Source organism: Stylophora pistillata, chromosome 13, assembly GCF_964205215.1.
Source record: "Stylophora pistillata chromosome 13, jaStyPist1.2, whole genome shotgun sequence".
In the NCBI taxonomy this organism is placed as follows: Eukaryota; Metazoa; Cnidaria; class Anthozoa; order Scleractinia; family Pocilloporidae; genus Stylophora; species Stylophora pistillata.
This window is the reverse complement of record NC_142531.1, coordinates 19377670-19396312: the sequence shown is the minus strand read 5'-3', so window position 1 is coordinate 19396312 and position 18643 is coordinate 19377670. Positions and strand designations below refer to the sequence as shown.

At 39.7% G+C, this 18643-nt stretch overlaps 1 long non-coding RNA gene, 1 other non-coding gene and 1 pseudogene across 2 annotated transcripts; 2 read left to right on the top strand and 1 right to left on the bottom strand.

Annotated features, from left to right (window-relative positions):
- The first annotated feature begins 1133 nt into the window (after positions 1-1133).
- Positions 1134-1215, top strand: Trnal-aag (transfer RNA leucine (anticodon AAG)). Its single transcript has one exon. It is a non-coding gene; the product is annotated as a tRNA-Leu (tRNA).
- Positions 1216-2361: 1146 nt separating this feature from the next.
- Positions 2362-18643, top strand: part of LOC148717995 (uncharacterized) — a 28572-nt pseudogene continuing 12290 nt past the window's right edge.
- LOC148717997 (uncharacterized) lies at positions 3772-4074 on the bottom strand. Its single transcript, XR_015994495.1, has 2 exons — positions 4017-4074; positions 3772-3855 (listed from the first exon to the last, which is right to left on the bottom strand). It is a non-coding gene; the product is annotated as an uncharacterized LOC148717997 (long non-coding RNA).

The following is an 18643-nucleotide window of genomic DNA, read 5'->3' as shown; positions in this document are numbered from 1 at the left end:
CATGAGAAGTTAAAAAAATGATCGCCAACTAAATAAGCTCCTAAGTGCTTTGAACTTCTTTTTCTCAGTTCCAAAGGAGATTAAGAAGATTAAACCGGAAAGTATGGAGAATATGCACTCGGATGTTGAGATTTAGAGGGTAACGCAGCAAAACGAGGCGCGTTTCGTAAAAACAACAAGCCAATTAGAGCTAAGGAAATTGTCACAAGGAGTAAATGGGAACTCAAACTTAAAACAAACAAACTTTAAGAAGCGCCGGATGAGATTAGTTAAAATATTGACGTCAATTTGTTTTTTACAATAAAAGTATGATTTTATTTAAGTTTTCGGAAAATCACGCGCGCGCGCATTGCGTGATACGACACGTCATTTTCATGATCCGTAACCTTATTGACAATGGTTCTCGACCAATAAGCGGGTGACAAATTCTACAATAATTGTAACAACAAAATTTTCCGGCATCTCCTTGGTTGAAAGGGTAGCACGAATTTCTCATACCACTCACAGAGCAAATGAAGAAAAATCTACTGCAATCCCAGTTTGTTTTCGACATTAAGTTGCAATTAGCCTTTTCCAATCCATACCTGCCTTGTCTTCCGTTTGCTAGTGATGTTATACATCAAGTTCAGGATGCAAATACGAGCTGAAGAGGTGGCCTGGGGATGATATACTCCAACAAAAAATAAGCAGAAAACAGATTCAGTGGATAAAAACTATTTCACCAGTTTTAACTGACCAGTAACTGTAAGGCATAGCGTTCGTGTTACTGCTTTCATTAAGTTCCTCAGTTTTGGAAAATATTACTAATCCTGGGCACAATTTGACACATGTAAAAGAGCCCTCCTTCTACTGGCACAATAGCAAATCAAACACGCCAACAAATTTTAGAAAAATTGTAATTAAAGAAACAGTGCTATACCCTTCACAAGGTGTATCATCAGCGCAAAGTGGAAATTGTTTGAAAAGTGAAGGCCAACGAAATGGTCCATTTGCTTACAGTGAAACTCTAGCAGTGGTTCTTCACGTACCACCATGAGAACTTTGTCCACCGACTGTAGAAAAAAGAAAATAAGGACAAAGTGTAAGCCAAGTCATGACTTAAACAAAGGTGTCATCTCTTGTAATGTGTAGACGGTAGCGTGGCCGAGTGGTCTAAGGCGCTGGTTTAAGGCACCAGTCATTTCGATGGCGTGGGTTCGAATCCCACCGCTGCCTATACAGTATTTTTTTGAAACTTTTAATGAAAATAATATCTAAATTTGATTCAAGCAAGGCTCTGGCAGCAGAACTTACAATTACATTCCTATTTTTTTTACGAACCTCTGATTCAAAGGCACCATGTGTTTCGAGTGATATGAAGCTCTGCTCCAAAAGTGCCAAACCACAAGGTTATAGAGACACTTCTGACACCCCAGGGTGCATTTAGTTTAGGTTACGCCGAAGATCTTCGGCGTGGGTTTTAAAAGTTTTCGGCGTACCGGCGTGCGATCGACAAGATGTTGGCGCACTGAAGCGAATGATGAAGGCAATACTTGGCGTAACTGGCGCACCCTCACTAACCTGGCGTAGCCACGAAAGGCCACTTGACCTGTGGCGGCTGTGGCCAATAAATAAATAAATAAATAAATAAATGTATGATCTTTTTGAGTGCATAAATCTTTGCAGAACGTCTGTCACATTACAATAATTGTATCCAGCGAGCATTGGGAAGCAACCGCTCTAATACCTGCGCTTTCGAAGGCACGCGCGCACAGTGCACACGCATTTGTTTTTAACTTCTTGCGGGTCCCCAAACGATACCATAACTGAACGCGCGCTTACTCGCGCCCCGTGTTTCCACTCTTCTTCAATGTGGGCAGTGGATTATTGCTTTTCGCTGATTTTCAGTGAACGCTCGTAGCTCGCTACACCTTGATTGGAAGAAACACTAGAACTTGCTGTCCTGAGTGTATAATATTCCGTACTTGTATTTTCCAAAACAAGGTACTGACCAGTGACCAAAACAGTCGTACAACCTGGAATCCCCGCCCCCCTCCTAAAATAAAGGGTTTAAGAAAATGCAAACTATTGATCAAGACTTTCTTTTACGTTGTCGCTTCTAAAAGAGCCGTTTTTTGTTGTGGAAGTTAGTTCTCAACAGCTTCATCCTCGTCATCATCCCCACGCATGATATATTACTCCAAGGTATCCAAGTTCTCTACCGTAGAAAGGATGGTATCTTTAAGGACGCTGTATTGCATCAAAATTGTCTGCAAATCTTCCTCGGGTATCCCCGTGATAACTATTAAAGGAACACGAACATTCAGCAACTGTTCACGATGTTCTTGCAGCGTTTCCAATAGATCAAAACGCTCATCTCGAATGTTGTTGATTGGTCACAGTCGCAACCACTTTAACGACGTTCTCTATTGTCTGAAGAAAACAGTCAACGGAAGATAATCAATGTTTGGCTAAACCATCCTCTACCCTCGACCCAACTGCCACCTCACATATGGGCTACGGTGGATAAAGGTACGCCATCCCGAACAACAAATCAGGTCAGACTTGTCGTTGCCCGTGATGAAACCGGCGTTCCCTGTCCGATTCCTGTCGCTTCCCCCGTGGTTTACTCAGAGCTTGAACAAGCGTCATACGAGGTGCTAGCAGAGCTTCTTATCAAATCAATTGAAAACCATTTTTCAAAAGAGGTGCTTTCAAGATTGTATAGCGTTGCAGTAGATGGTCCATGCCAGGCAACTTGGCTTCACAGAAAGCTCTTAGAGGCATTAAACATCGTCGAAACTCGGGAGGATCACCTGGCCTTACCAGTGACAGGGGATGCTGCTCACATCTTGAATTTCGGGGGTGTCTGAAGTCAAGGATTCCAATTGACCTGGTGGCATCTTCTTCCACACGTTTCTGAAAAGATGCAACGTCTTCAATACCATTTTGGCCAATGAGAAAGGTTTTGCCTTCCTTCAGCTAGTAGATGAAACAGCTCGGAGACTGATAGCGTATGTAGGTCAGCGATTTGCCAGTTCCTCCTATGAAAAGTGGTGTAAAATTGAGCAAAGCTATGGATCGTTCTGGAAAGCATTTGAAGCATTGTATCCAAATCGAAATGAAGAGGAAGAGCTCCAGTACATGATTGCCGGATAAGACTTTTTTGTTGATTTGCCGGCCTGCTTGGATATCATGAGCCTGTTGTTGATCTAATCCTACGTGTCCAGTCGCTTGACACTCCTGTGTGGAAGTTGAAACTCTGGTGGCCAAGGGTAATAAAGCAAAGCTATCAGAAGTTGCTAGTGGTGATACAGTGCATTTCCCGCGATGAAAGAAAGCTGGAGACACGTTGAAGCCTGGTGGAAAGTAGAAAGGAGTGGAGCTATTGAAAGGCCGGCTTGTCACAAAAGACGAGGAAAAACAAGTCACTGGAGGTCGGTTTACGTGGAAACTGCGAGAAGAAAGCGACATTAAAGCAGATTACAAACGTGTTGCATCTGACCTGATGAATGCACTAGACCGACGAGTGCAATCGGCTGTGTCAGACCATTCCTTGACGGTTCTCCAGGCATTCCATGCGGCTGGTCTGGTCGGCCTACAAGGTGGCGCTTTATTGGTAGATGGCGTCATGAAGTTGGAAATAGAGCACGGCGAGTACGATACCTATGGTGTAAGAGCTTGTGAGGCTGTCGTTACAGTTGCTTCTAACATGGAACATATCCAGAAGTCGGGAATGGATCTGGATCCTCGACTGGCCGTAGAAAATGCAATCAAATGGAGACATTCCGCAACATTTTGAAAGTTTTAAATCGACATTGAGAAGTTCGCATGGCTACAACACTAGAAATGGCTACTTACCTAGACTGCCTAAACCTAAAACGCTCCGACGAAGGGCTAACGCTCGAAACGTCAGCTTTTGTAATCGTTACGGTGGCCAATTTACCTTTTCAACTTTGTTGATATATCCAGATTATTTCGTTACTCCCACCGACGCAGCCCCAAACAGTTTCTTTCGAAACTATCAGCCTTTAAACCTAAAACGGAATGCGGAAAGAGGGTGTCCTACTTCCGTTTTACAAATGACTGGATGTCCATCCCAGTATTTTTAAGAAGGCCAATGCCATGCACAATTTTTAAGGAAAACCTTACAAGATTCTTAATGGTTAAATACTTTAAATGATGGTTAAACTTTAGATATACGCCGTTTTAGATCTGTAACAATTGTATTTCTTATTTTAGCTTTTAATACTTTTTATTTTTACGGAGGACCTCCCTGAAAACCACGTATTTACGTGACGGGCGCTTCCTCCTTAAAGATTGTTTATTATTATTATTATTATTATTATTATTATTATTATTATTATAATCTGTTTGCAAGCGGTCTAAAGAGGTGTGCCTCTCTGTGTTCACGAATCCAATATGTTCAGAACGTTTCGGTCACGTCCGCTTCAGAAAGTACAAATTTGTGAACAAGAGGTGTACTCATTCATGTCTATGCAAAGTGTACTAGTTTCGATGAAATGCTTGTGCAAATCTTTGCTGTGTGCCTTGTCGGTGACCGAGAAGACACTGTGGCAAGTCTGCCCTAATTTGTATTCACAGTACATTCCAAAAGACCTCCTGTATTTTCATGAAGACATTTTTATTATTTTCAGGCTAATTTATGAGCCCGAAGAAAGCGTAATTCAACGAGGGGGTACAAAAGATACGAGATACATTTACATTTTACATTTTTACATTTATATAGCGCAGACTTCTATGTGGATATATTCAGTCGCGCTTCACAGTATTGTAAGGTTGAGATCGGACGTCAGCATTTTTATCAGGCGCCCCTGGCAGCCGTTTCAGTCCATGTAGCGATCTCATTTTTCCACCCATCACACCCCGGGGAGGAAATCCACTACACAGTAATCTCGTGCAGGGGAAATTTACGTCCCCTACCCCTAACCCTGCAGGAGACGGGACCTACGGCTTTACGTCTTATCCGAGAAGACGAAGCAATGTGAGTGAAGCGTCTTGCTTAAGGACATAACGTCATGCCCCAGCCAGGACTTGAACCCGGCCAACTGACCCAGAGTCCAGCGCACTGAGATTAACTTGAGCTGCCCTTAATGTTTACGAATAAGGTTAAAAAGTCAAATGAAAGAGAAGGCGAAAAGCATAATGTTTTCTGCTCAAAATGCTCTGAAATAATACGACAGTAACAGTTACAACTGGATGCTTGAAACCTCAGCTTGTAATTAAGATTACTTCTTGTTCGATTTGACGCTAACTGGAAAAAGTCTTGGAATTCGAGATTACTGAGAGAAAATATACATTTATAACATTCGATCAGAGAAAAATACAGTCTTCGATTCTTTAATTATTGGTGACCACTTTAAAATGGAGGAACGTTCCTCGTAGTCCATTTCGCCTCTCTTTTGGCCAAGAGCCAGTCTCGACGCTCTTCTCTGGACTTTTTCCAGCAAAACAATGTCTTTTACCAGAAAGGGACACCACACTGGAACCGCATATTCTAGTATCGGCCTTACTAAAGATTTGTAAAGCAAAAAGAATTCACTAACGCTATTAGACCCAAGCACGCGCTTAATTACCCCAAGGACTTTGTTGGCTTTGTTGACCACCACGGGAATATGATCACTCCATGATAGATCGAACGATATTGTAATACCGAGATCTTTGATATTTTTCACACTCTTTAGAATTTCACCGTTTGGATCAAGTGTATAGCTCCCTTTCGACTTATCTTGTTTGTGCGTTATTCTCATTGTTTCACATTTATCGGGATTAAATTTCAACTGCCAGGTTTTACACCATTCAGTGAGTCGAAACAAGTCAGATTGTAGCACATACGTATCCTCAGGAATGTTTACTATCTCCCTACAGAGTTTAGGGTCGTCGGCGTACAATTTCACAGCGGAAGAAACTCCAGCTGATATATCATTGACGTACATTATGAACAAGATGGGCCCTAAAATTGTTCCCTGAGGTACCCCTGATTTTACCTGAGTCCATGACGAATAGCTACCACGCAAAACAACACGTTGCGACCGACCAATTAAAACTGAAGCTTTGAAACCAATTGAGAAGAGGACCGTCAATACTGTGTCTTTCTAATTTATGAAGCAGACGTCTGTGTGGAACACTGCCAAACGCTTTGGAGGAGTCTAACAGAAGTACATCCGTAGGATTTCTCTTGTTACGAGATTTTTCCCAGTCGTTAAAACAGGATAACAGCTGTGTAACCGTAGAGCGACCTTTCATGTACGCAAATTGATTCGGGTTGAAAATATTGGCTTCACCCCAAAACTCCACAATACGGTGTTTTACTATTTGTTCTGCTAGTTTACACACGATCGATGTTAGTGAAATCTGACGGTAATTGTTTCTGCAGTTTTTACTGCCCTTTTTGAACAAAGGTGTTATATCAGCGCATTTCCACTTGCTAGGTAATTGGCCAACAGCGAAGGACTTATTGATTAATGCACATATAGATGGAAGAGAGCCGATGCACATTCCCTCAAGATGCGCGGCGACAAACCGTCAGGCCCAGGGGACTTGTAAGCATTTAAATTCTTCAACAGCTTTTCAATCTTATTAACAGAACAATAGATATTAAAGAGCTTAGAGGTGACAACATAATCAAAATTGGGAACGTTATATGTAGAAATGTCTAAATTAATGTATCCGTTCAAAGCTTTTTAAAAAAAGGGTACATCAAAAAGAAGTCGTCTATGCTCTAGAGACAGTAAATTAAGTTTAGAAATACGAACTTTATAGTCATCATCAGATTTGAGAATGAACTTTGTTGCACGTCGCTGTATTCTTTCCAATTTAGTAATACTTCGCAGTGAAAGGTGACCAAACAACAGACCCGTATTTCAGCTGTGACCTAACCAGAGCGCAATATAGAGTTCTTAGTGTTGAAACATCCTTCAAATCTCTGCAATTCCTTCTTATGAAACCAAGCACTTTGTTCGCCTTACTGGAAATCTTATCTATGCGAGAGTTCTAGGACAGGTTGTGGTTAGTTAGCAAGCAAATATCTGAAAATTCAGCTGTAACGTCAAGGGTGGTACCACCCAGTTGTAGAGGAGCAAGAATAGGCGAGCGATTCTTGGTAATCTGCATTAACTTGCATTTCTTGGTATTGAAGCTCATATGATTTAGTCGACTCCAAGAAACCAGGTTATTTAGGTCATCTTGAAACGATGCATGATCGCATGGATGCTCAATGACCCTTGAGATTTTACAGTCTTCTATCTTCTATCTTCCCACTGCACCTGAAGAAGCCTGGTTTGGCCAGCCGAAATATAGTGCTCAGTTTTTAAATTTACTTATCTATGTTGTATCGGTCTTGCCTCTATATTTACATTTCATATTCGTTATTTTGGACCGATCAGATCATCGCTGATCCAACGTACAAGAGTAGGAGTATCGTCCACGGTTGCCTGCTGAACATTTCACAGTTGTAGGAGAGACCTTATGAATGGACTGCCCTCTTAACGATTCTTTCCTTATTGAGATGAAACGAGGAATTCTCCCGCTCAGCTACTTCACATTTCCTTTCAATTAGTTTCTAGGGTTAAGCGTTACATCAAAACAACACCCATTAGCAGTAAGTTTATTTATTTCCCAGTCCATCACCTGTTTGCTACATAATGTAGTACTACACAGTAAATCGTTAGATGTTTAGAAACCCTTTCCACCCTAATGCATGCCTATTCTCTATACTTTCCCTGTACATTTTCTGTGCTACTGACAACGATTATTTGTGCAGTAGTCAAGAGATATTCTGAAAGGTGATACTTTCCTTTATTATCCAACTACACTCCGTAGAGTACAAATAACGCCATAGACAAGCACAAACATCACGCGGTATTTGTACTCAGAAAAACTTACTTAATTTATGATCACATATCTACCATAGAGTTAGTTAATAAACAAGAAGTTTGAGTCCCTGTGAGTATTCCAACCTCAGCCAATTCCAATGTTTTCTCATCAAATCTATAACTCTAAATGTAATAATGATCAACTTTAGAGTATAAATAACTAACCATCAAAAAAATGTTATTCTAGGTTTCATATGCTTACTTATTGTATGAGTGGAAGGGTAGGATAGGAAAATATTTGGCTAGAGGTCATAACGTGCAAAATGAGCCTCCTTGATCCACATGTTTTCTTGCCTAACTCGACCTAACTCAATTTCCAACCGTTTCCTCAAATAACTACAGTAGCTGCTTTTCATCTGTCTTCTTGAATTTGACTTCTCATAGAGCCGTATGCACGACCGTGATGTATTGTTCACGACCATAAACGACCTTATTTACTCCATTTTGTACAGTACTTATGCATATCTATTTATTTTTTAAAATTTGTTCTTTACAGTAGAAATACACTTCTGGCCCCTCAAGGCAGATGATAATTATATTTTTTACTAACCTGCCTAGCATTTCCGACCCAAAATGTGATGTGATCAAAAGCCACAAAAGACCCAACCTCCGGCTGAAAATAGAGAGATATATGTTTACACTCGAATAGAGATTCCCATTTGTTTAATTTAAGAGAAAGACATGTAAAAGTTTTGAACGAAACGATGAGAAAGATTAAGCTAATGAAACACAATTACGATTACAACATCTATTTATAACTGCTTAGAGCTTACCTTCTCTCCTTTGTCAGTATAAGTAGTCCGTGAAGAGAAAAAGCATGCGTCAACATTTTTTCACTAAAAAACGACTAGATCGTGAAATACGAAATTATCACATGCCATTTTACTCGGGTTTTTTCACGGTTCTCCTTCCTCAGCTCACGTTGCAATCTGATTAACGCATAACCCAGTCTTTTCCCTCAAACTCCAAAATATGGGCATCAAAAGGTCACGCCTATTTTGTCAGCATCTTGGGAAAAAAAGACAAAATGCAAAAACCAAAAAAAAATGAAAAGGAAAAAAGGAAAAGAAGTCAATTTGAGTTAGTTCGGCCTATGGCCTGTCTTTTCTCAAGGCCAAGTTCAATCGAAAAAATGATCAAAACAGTGTCTTTTTTTTTGCTCCTATCACATGACGAATTGATACATCCACTCTTTTTTATTTTCGTTTTGATACGATTCCATAGGTTTTTATTTCAGATTTGATGAAATGATACAGATGATACAGATTCCACGACCTGTAAAAGCAACGATTCAAATTAGTCATACTCTCTGTTCTGACATTTGGGTTTTAAACGGTTCAGAGCCATCGAATCTTTCCAGTAGTGTAAATATGTAAATAAAAAAGTTCGGGACTCAATTAAGTTATGTTCAAAACTGAAACATTTCGATCTGGGGTCAAAATCGGTAGCGTGTTTGGAGCGGTAACGAATGAGCAAAATTACTCTCTTCCAGGCTCTCACTCTGTGGGGCATGAGGACTAGCGGGGTCGGGGAAGCGCGCGAACGACATAAGCAAAGACAGCTGTTAAGCAAATGGCTGCTTTAGCTGACTCCCGCTTGTGATCACTCAGCTGCTTTTGCATTCAGTTTTACTGAACGAGACCTTGCACTGGCTTGGGAGAAATTGCGAGTAACGCTTGGGTGATGGAGCGGTTCACATACGTTCTTGGGTCCAAAATACTACGCACATCGCTATGGATAAGCGGCTTTTCATCGTACACCCTGGCCTTGCATTACTTCAGATATCAGTCGCAGGAGTGGATGAGAGGTCTGTGCAAAGTTCAACGCCGAGCCGTCAACGTGGGTCTTTTTACAGGTTCGCTGCTTGCGTCATGGGTCCTGTTCTTAGACGCCCATTATCAAGCTATGTTTGATTTAGAACACATTAGAAAAGCCCTTACTCATAAGTGTCTAAATCGGAAAGCTTCCAACGGTGTTTGGTATTCCCTTGCCACTTCCATATACTGGGGAATGTATTCGTCCATCGCTGTTTGCTACGTGTTTTTCTCTCTGTGCCTTGTGATGACGAACGATCTTAGAGGGGATACCATCGCGTGACTAAATGCACTGGGAATGTTTGAGATGCTGTAATAATGTACAAACAAGTGCTTGAACAAATTGAAGAAAAGATCAACTGCATACGGGTCTGGTTTTTAGTTTAATCTTTTTTTTTTTTTACCTGTATCGCCACAACAATAGCAACAGGTAAAAAAAGGAGTACGGGGGGGAGGTCAAGAAGAAAACACTAATGGGAGGTTAGGAGCTAAAAGGTACGTAATGCCCTTGCACTACTTCCTTTATTTATCTGTTTCCTTGGGAAGAATCCGTATTTTAACTTTAAGACTGAGCATTGCACAAAATTATCAAATGTTATTATATGGCTGTCTCACAAGGACTGGGAACTACCGAATTGACGAATTTGATTAGCTAGAATCAATGTTGAAAGCTAGATTTTCCCATCTAGACCGGCATCTAGACCGGTTTAGAAAAAAAAGGTACAAAGAATATAAAAAATTGGCATATAAGACACAGCCATATATAAAACATCTTATTAACCGAAGTAGGTCGGTCTGTATGGGAGAATCTTGACCTCGGTCGCTGGTACAGACCTCACTGCGTTCGGTCTGTACTGGCGAACTCGGACAAGATTCCCCCATACAGACCTCCTGCTCGGTTAATAACAACTAAATATTGCGTGAAACGTGACAGTTAGTAAACCTGGAAGACAGAAAAGTAGCTGTCACCTATTTTAATACCTGCTTCCTTCCTTACTCAATACCTGTTCGAGTTGTATTTTCTTTGTTATTCTGTGAAAGTTGAGTAATCAGAAAGCAAGGAAGAATATAATTTTCCACGCATGCGCATGGAATCAGAGTAAGTAGCTTTCCTCTACTTACTTGGATGGAATTTATTGATTTTTGTTAAAGTCTGAGAAGATTATCATAAAAGTTAAAGTTCTCCTACGCTTCCTTTTTTGACAGGAATATAATGAATTCCTCATTTACTGCAACTTAATCGTATCTGCTCTGATCAAAAGTAATTATGTGGGTTTGGTGTTTCAACTGCGACAAACAAAAATTTATTCTCCGAAGTTTGCATTTGCTCAGCGAGAATAGGCTTCCGGCCGAGATAAACGATAGGACTGAGGACTAGAACGACTGCGAAACTGAGAAATATAGGCAGAGGATCATATTCGATTGGCTATTTGCTGTGAGTAACCGGTGAGGTTTGGTCGAAAGAAAGCAAACAGTCTGGTAGAGATGGCTTTCTTTATGGCAAAGCACCGATGTCTTAAGGTCGTGGTAAGTACTGTAAAGATGAATTTTTTTAGTGTGATATAAAAAGGAGTAACACCTCTATCATGGTTTGTTCAATGCAGTAACTTGGTGGAAGACATTTGTGATGTCGCGCTACGATAAAAACTGAAAAATACAGTCTACAAAGAGGAAGACAATCACCAACGAGGTCGGTCGAAAAGTTTCAACTTTCATTTAGAACATAAAGTATATTGTATCCGTTAATTAAATTGCGTAGTACCGGTGAGGGTAAAGTTGACTTGTTTAGAGTTACTCTCAGCTACTAAAGTCAACTGCCAAACGTGGTGCTGGTGAGCCAAGCTTATGCAGATCTTTCGAGAGAGAAACTTAAGGAGGAAATAATGAAATTCATAATTTTTTTTCTTTTTCTGAAAGGAAGATATCGAGGCTATTCAGCCATTTTCCCTGAACGATTAAATGTTCCAACTAAAGTGAACGCATCTCGCTTTTTGTACTTCAAACGATTATGACGGATGAGCATGCAAAAATGGAACATTTTACTCTGTTTAACAGGGGACGTCAGGCCGCAGTGTGGGTAGCATTTTTCAAATGGGAGGGTTATAAGGGGGTTTTAGAACTAGGCGTAATATTTGAATAGGAACTGATTCAAGAAGTGATGTTTCTTTACTTAAGAAAATTCATTATGTACAAGAGGTGAACGAATGACACTCACTTCGCAAAATTTTAAAACGAAGAGGAATTTATTTCCCTAATCTTACACTAGATAGCGAGGGTTTAACTCTTCAGTTTTCACGCGACTTCGTAAAATTCAAAATGAAAATCGATAATCACGGAAGAATGAGTAAAGTTAAAACTCTGGGAGGAAGATATAGAGAGCTGCTCAGCAGTTTAGTCAGAATAAGTAGGTGTTCGATGTTGAGTGAGTGTATTTCGGGTTTGTACGTCAAACTTTTATAATAAAGCTAGATGGATTTGAGCATGTAAAAACAAGATATTTTACTCTGTTTTACAGAAAACATCAGGCTTCAGTGTTCATCGCTTTAAACGGTTGGATTTTCTTTACAAAAACGATCTTGGTCCAACTGAAGTTTCTTTCTTGAGACGGTAAGCTATCTGTGCGTGGCAATCAACTTTGAATGTCTTCGTGAACTTTTCGTTTTCTACCCGGGGTGTGATTTGTATCATCGATGACAAGAATACTAATGAAAATAAGTGAGTCTATTTCGGTTTTTGGGTGTCAGACGTTTTATTAGAAATTTGAGCATCCAAGATGAAAACATTTTTCTATTTTTAACTGGAAACGTCAGGCTTCAGTGTTCATCTCCTTGGAACGGTTGGATTTTCATTTCAAGGTCGATCACAGTACAACTGGAGCTTCTTTTTTGAAACGGTAAGCTATCTGTGCGTGATGATCGACACATTGTCTTCGTGAAAATTTTATTTCATAGCTAGTGTGATTGGATGATTAAGACAAATATATTAACAAAAAAATAAGTGAATGTATTTCGGTTTGGCACGTCAAACGTTAGAACAAATGACGGATTTGAGCTTCCAAATTAAACATTTTACTCTGTTTTACAGGAAACGTCAAGCCGTCAGTGATCATCTCTTTGGAACGGTTGGACTTTCAAGACAAGATCGACCACTGTACAACTGAAGCTTCTCTCTTTAAACGGTAAGCTATCTGTGCATAATTTGCTGTATATACTGTATAATTTACTGTATAATTGTCTTCGTGAACTTTTCATTTTCTAGCTGGTGTGATTTGTATGATCGAAGACAAAAAAAACTAACTGATGTAATCGAGATAAAAAAACGGAGGAAGTCGATCGGTAATTTACTCGAAAATTATCTCATTATCACCGGTCATTACCCTTGAAGGCGTTAACTCTAGATGACTTAAACATGATACCAAGTAGATAACATTCGCTGTATCCAAAGTAATAAACCAACCTCGTTCCCAGGTCTCTCATCTTCCCGCCCCCTGGAGCGAGCGAGGAGAAACCCTGGTTTAGGCTGGTCACGTGTTTAGACAGCAAAAAAATTCCTTAGGGACGAGTCATTTGTTTGCTCGATTTTTGCTTCATATCCTTTGTCATCTTCAAATCGACGCTATCGTTGTTCAGGTCGCCACGTTTTATAGCAGCCTTCAAGTCGCTATATCTCGGAGTTGGTATTGTAACGTTAATTTAAAACCCAAACAAGTCCAGTGTTTAGAAGCGATATATTCGGGCAGAGATGTGGTGGCCGTTTTTAATACCGACGGGATACGGCAAATCTTTGATTTTTCACTCTTCTTCGAGAAGTTAAACAGTCAACGACCTGTACCTTCCTTGTCATTTCGTCCAGTTGTTTATGTTGTTTCGCCTTTGAATACCTTTATTAAAGATCTAATAAGAACGAGCACCGTTACGATAAAACTCTGACTTTCACTGATCACCGTTTTGAAAGAAATAAAAATTTTTTCAAGCGTCTTTTCAAGGCCTACATAATAGATGTGGAAAAAATTTTTCTTGTCTCAACGGCGGCCATAAATGTCCTCGGCGGCGGCGAGTGATGCGCGATTTCCTTTCGCATAGATGTTCTTCGAGCAAGATACGTCTCCAACTGATTTACAAAGCCTGCAACAATTGATATTTACCGTAGTGGAAGACTTACGGATCTTTTCGGTTGTCTGCTGAATATTCTCAGTTGACATTCGGTTCGAAGCGCTTCACGTGTAGCTTGTTTTTATTGCCAATAAGCTACGCTCGCCAGTGGACTAAGTGGAGAGAAAATCCCACTTATCTGCCCCTCCCTCAAACCGCTAATTTGAAATCTCCTAAAATCTGGGAGACACGTGACAAGCCTAAACCAGGGTCTCTCCTCGCTCGCTCCAAGGGGCGGGAAGATGAGAAACCCTGGGAACGAGGTTGAGTAATAAACAAGAATTGATACTTCCGTTTTTTGGGAGGGGAGAGAGGGGGAAATGATCCTAAACCTACTTTACGTTATAGGATTCGTGGGCCTGTAAAAAAACTCTCCTCAAAACTAACAACAGTCATTTCCCCAGGTCAAACGTTTGCATTTCCTTTTTGCTTTGAAACTCGCAATTCGAGAGCGCTAACAGCGAGCAATCATCCGAATAATGTTTAAATTCTATATGGCTGAGTTCGTCCTTTCATTTGAAACTTATGAAACAATTGCAATGAAAAAAAAAACATTTAAACACGACTAGCTTTTCGTATTCATGTCAAAATTTTCTGATTTTTCGGAAATAGCAAAATTTTCACTTTCTAAGGGTACACGACTAATTGAGAATGCTGGTTGACTGTTATGAAAGTACATTACATCTTCACTAAGTGGTATGGTATGGTTTGTTATCCATGTAATACAATGAATACCTCATAGCTTATGCACTATTTATCTTTCTTATTTAACATGAAAAACAAAGAGAAGATAAACTGAATGATTCATAGTACGCTTGGTCTGGTTAGTCAATTCAGTTTCCAAGCGGATGCCTTATCAGGTTATATTTTATGTCCTAAAAGCGATAGAACACATTTTTTCCGGGCTCTTTAACGTGATAACGCCGCACGGGATGTTGGGAGATCACTGAAATATATTGATTAGGAACTCACTGATTGTCAAGTAAGATTCATTATAATTTATGCGAGATTTGCAGATGACAGCGAGGGTTGAACTCCACAGCTTTCATCCGAAATCATAAAATGCAAAATAAAAATCCAATATCACGGAAGTTTGAATAAAATCCTATCTCTGGAAGAAAGATATGGAGAACCATACAGCAGTTTACTAAGAATAATCAAGTGTTCCAACAAAAGTAAATGAGTTTCGGTATTGTAGGTCACAACGTGTATATATTAAATCAGCAATGACGGATTTGAGCATGCAAAATTGAGAAATTTTACTCTGTTTTACAGGGAACGTCAGGCTTTAGAGTTCATCAATTTAGAACGGCTGGATCTTCATCACAAGATCGATCACAGTACAACTGAAGCTTTTATCTTTAAATGGTAAGCTATCTATGCGTGATAATCAGCTCGTTCTCTTCTTGAACTTTTCGTTTTCTTAAAGATGTGATTTGCATGATCATAAACAAAAATACTAACTTATATAACAGATCAGAAAAAACGGACGGAGCCCATTGGTAATTTGCTCTAAAATAACCACGTCACTGGTCTTTACACCTGAAGGCGTTAACTCCAGACGACTAATATGTGGCACCAAGCAGCCTCCCCCATAACCAATACATAACGAGGAAAATTTTTTCGGGAATATGACGTCCCCTGAGCCGTCGGATCAATCTTAGACGTTTTAGTATTTAGCAGTGTTGAGATTTTTTCGACTCGAGCCGTGTTTTGACAATCCCGTTGAGCTAATCAAAATACAAACAAATGGTAAAAGACTCAGCAATATTGCACACCAAAACGTCTAATAAGAACCTAGTGTCCAAATATGGCGCGCTATTTGTATGCGATTCGCACGTTATTTATACATTCCTTAAAGTAGTTAAATAATAATGAACTGCTTGTACATGGTTGATAGGAGAAACTTTTTGCGGAGGAATATGGCGAAAGTTGCTGTACTTTGCTCCTCGGTAGGGAACCAAAGTCACGTCCTCAAACGGTGATCACCTGTAAATCTCTGCCCGAAACCTGGGGGTAGTTGTCACTCACCAGTGGGAAACCTAAGACGTAAAAAATGACATGGGATGCTTGTCAATTATCTTAATGCTTCACAGTAACTGAAATCACTGGCTACATGCATTTAATGAGTTTGATTTATTTTTTTAAAATGGTGTGACAAAACAATCACCAATATTGTGGACACATCGCAACTTTTGTTCCATTTGTAGAGATCATTATTTGTTCATTACCAATCGCTTTTATTCCCTTTTTTCCAGGTAAATGCATCATCCAAGCACTAACTTTGTTTTCATCAACGTGAACGCTGGATGTTTCTGACTTTTTAAATTGTAAGTTATTTGTTTAGGATTACTTGTGGGTCTTTTGTTTTTAAGTGGCAATCCTAACTGAACTAGATTGAAAAAGTCTACAAATTCACTGGCTTGTATGCGCAACACGTCAGCGTTGCAGACTACAATATTGAGTAGTCTTCTACAACGGCTATTTTAACGCTGACCTGTTGTGTCTACAAGCCAGTGAAATACAACAAACAGCTATTAGAGCTCATCACAAACAGTCCTTCCAGCTACTTTTTGCGGTTCTTCTCTTAACTCCATCTGATTTATTTGTCGAAATACCATCTTATTTACAAATACATTTACATGTACTGCGAACAAGGACAGATGTCTTTAATCTAGTCTGAGCGATCACAACATTTGAGCGCGCATGTAATATGGCTACCATTTATTACCAGCTCACACAAAATTACCGCCTTCCCTGATCTCTTCGAAAAATTCCCAAAACTCTAGGTTCGAACTGTTTTTTTTTTTTTTACGCTAACTGGTGAAATAAACTATTCTTTGACGGTTGAACCCATTGAGACCCTCACGAAATTGTTCTCCCACCCATTCTTCACAACTGAATTTTTCCAGTTCTTTTGGACTTTTCCCGAGAGTTCGACCAGTTGCACTGTTTTCCTCCTTGAAGTTTATTTTCAAATTCGCCACCCCGCTCAAACGAATATAAAACATTTATCATTCAATAAGCAACCACAATTGGGGCGTGTCAACACGAGCCATATGCGACCCTCTTCATTATACCTTCGTCATCAAAATGGATCGGAATGACACAACAAACAGAATGAAAACTCAGAAATGTAAAAGATGTAGCAAGAAAAACTACCCAACAAAACAATCTAAACTATGTTCGTATAACAATGATTCCGTAAACGAGCTAAAACTTTCAAATAGCAGCATGCAAAAACTACTTCTAAAAGAAACTGATAACCCCAAGTCGTAAGACACGAATGAATCTAAGTGACAACAACTCTAATATGTATAACCTACCGCTAATGAAGCATTTGTAACAACATACCATGTAACACCCCAAAGAGAGGGCTACATAACCCATGATAAATACATTTGGCAGAAAACAAACAACGGAGCGTTGTTTTCGCTCCATAACCATAACCATTACGCGACCTAAAATTCAAGGTAAATTGCGCGGGAAAATACGGTTTACGATACATCCAAAGTACAAACGACTGCAATATTTTACCTTCTTTTAAGGCCATTCTCGCTTACAATGAGGTTTCTAGGATAGGTTTCCAAGTCTTTAGGTTTTTTCAGCACTCCTATTTTTAACGTTTCATTAGTCTCCTTGAGCGTTTTCTTCGTCCGTATTCCTTCGCCTTGGCTTGGTATTTTTTCAGTATTTATTTCCTGGAATTTTGGTTTCTGACATTCCTTACTTAGCATAGAGGGGGGCTAATATCGGGGGGAAGGGAGCTTATAACCGGATGAATGTTTTTTGTTTGCAAGTAGATGGGCCTATAACCTTATATGGGCCTATAACCTTATATGAGCCTATAACCTTATATGGGCCTATAACCAGGAGTGCTGATAGGCGGGCGGAATTTTACGATATTCTTTTCCATGCATCTCTTAGCCGATAATGTGTTCCTCATTTGAAGGAACTCGTCTGAGCTCAAAGAATCTTCTATGGAACTTATTTCTTTCTTTTATGCAAGGGTTCTCCGCATTTTTTTGTACCTCTTAAACCGTCCTTCTCTATCTGAAAGACAACAATAAAATCTTAACCAAAGTAATCTAATCAAGTTTGTAAACAAACATCAAGTGATTTGAAAAATCTGATAACCAGAAAGCGGAAACTAAACAAGAGAAGTTGATATACGTTAAGTGTACCGACTAATAGAGGGGTAAACCACTTTTTAGGGAGAGTAAAGTTCGCTGTCTTTTATCTGAGATATTACGGCAAATGGAATACGTGCACAAAAACGATACCAATTGACATTACGTCGCCACATAAAAGACGAGGTCAAATTGCCTATGTTGTTGTCTAATTTGACCATGTTTACTGAAATTAGCCAATCAGCAAACAGTTGGTGAGAAATTGAAGAAGTAATCATATTTTCAGTATATTATTCCCTATTGCCGATCTTCAATTTTATAAGCTATGAAGTTCTGGATATTGAAATACTGCAAACTCAGGGCCTTTTCCCTTAGTTGGGGGTGGGCTTTTTCCCGTCCCACCTCCAACTAAGGGAAAAGGCCCTGGAACCGAGGTTGGAAATACTGTTTAAGTATTGACTTAAACTTCTTACGCAAACGGGGAAAACATGAACGTAGGTCAAACTTCAGTGGCTTTAACACGATTCCAGAGATCATACCCAGATCCCCGAAATAGTTTCAAACCAATGGCCCCTCTTGCAGCCATCAGATACTGTAGCTAGAGCTATTGAAAAGTGAAAAATCCGGCAAACGCTAAATTTGGTCTCAGTAGCACTTTAAGAGCCACTGACCAT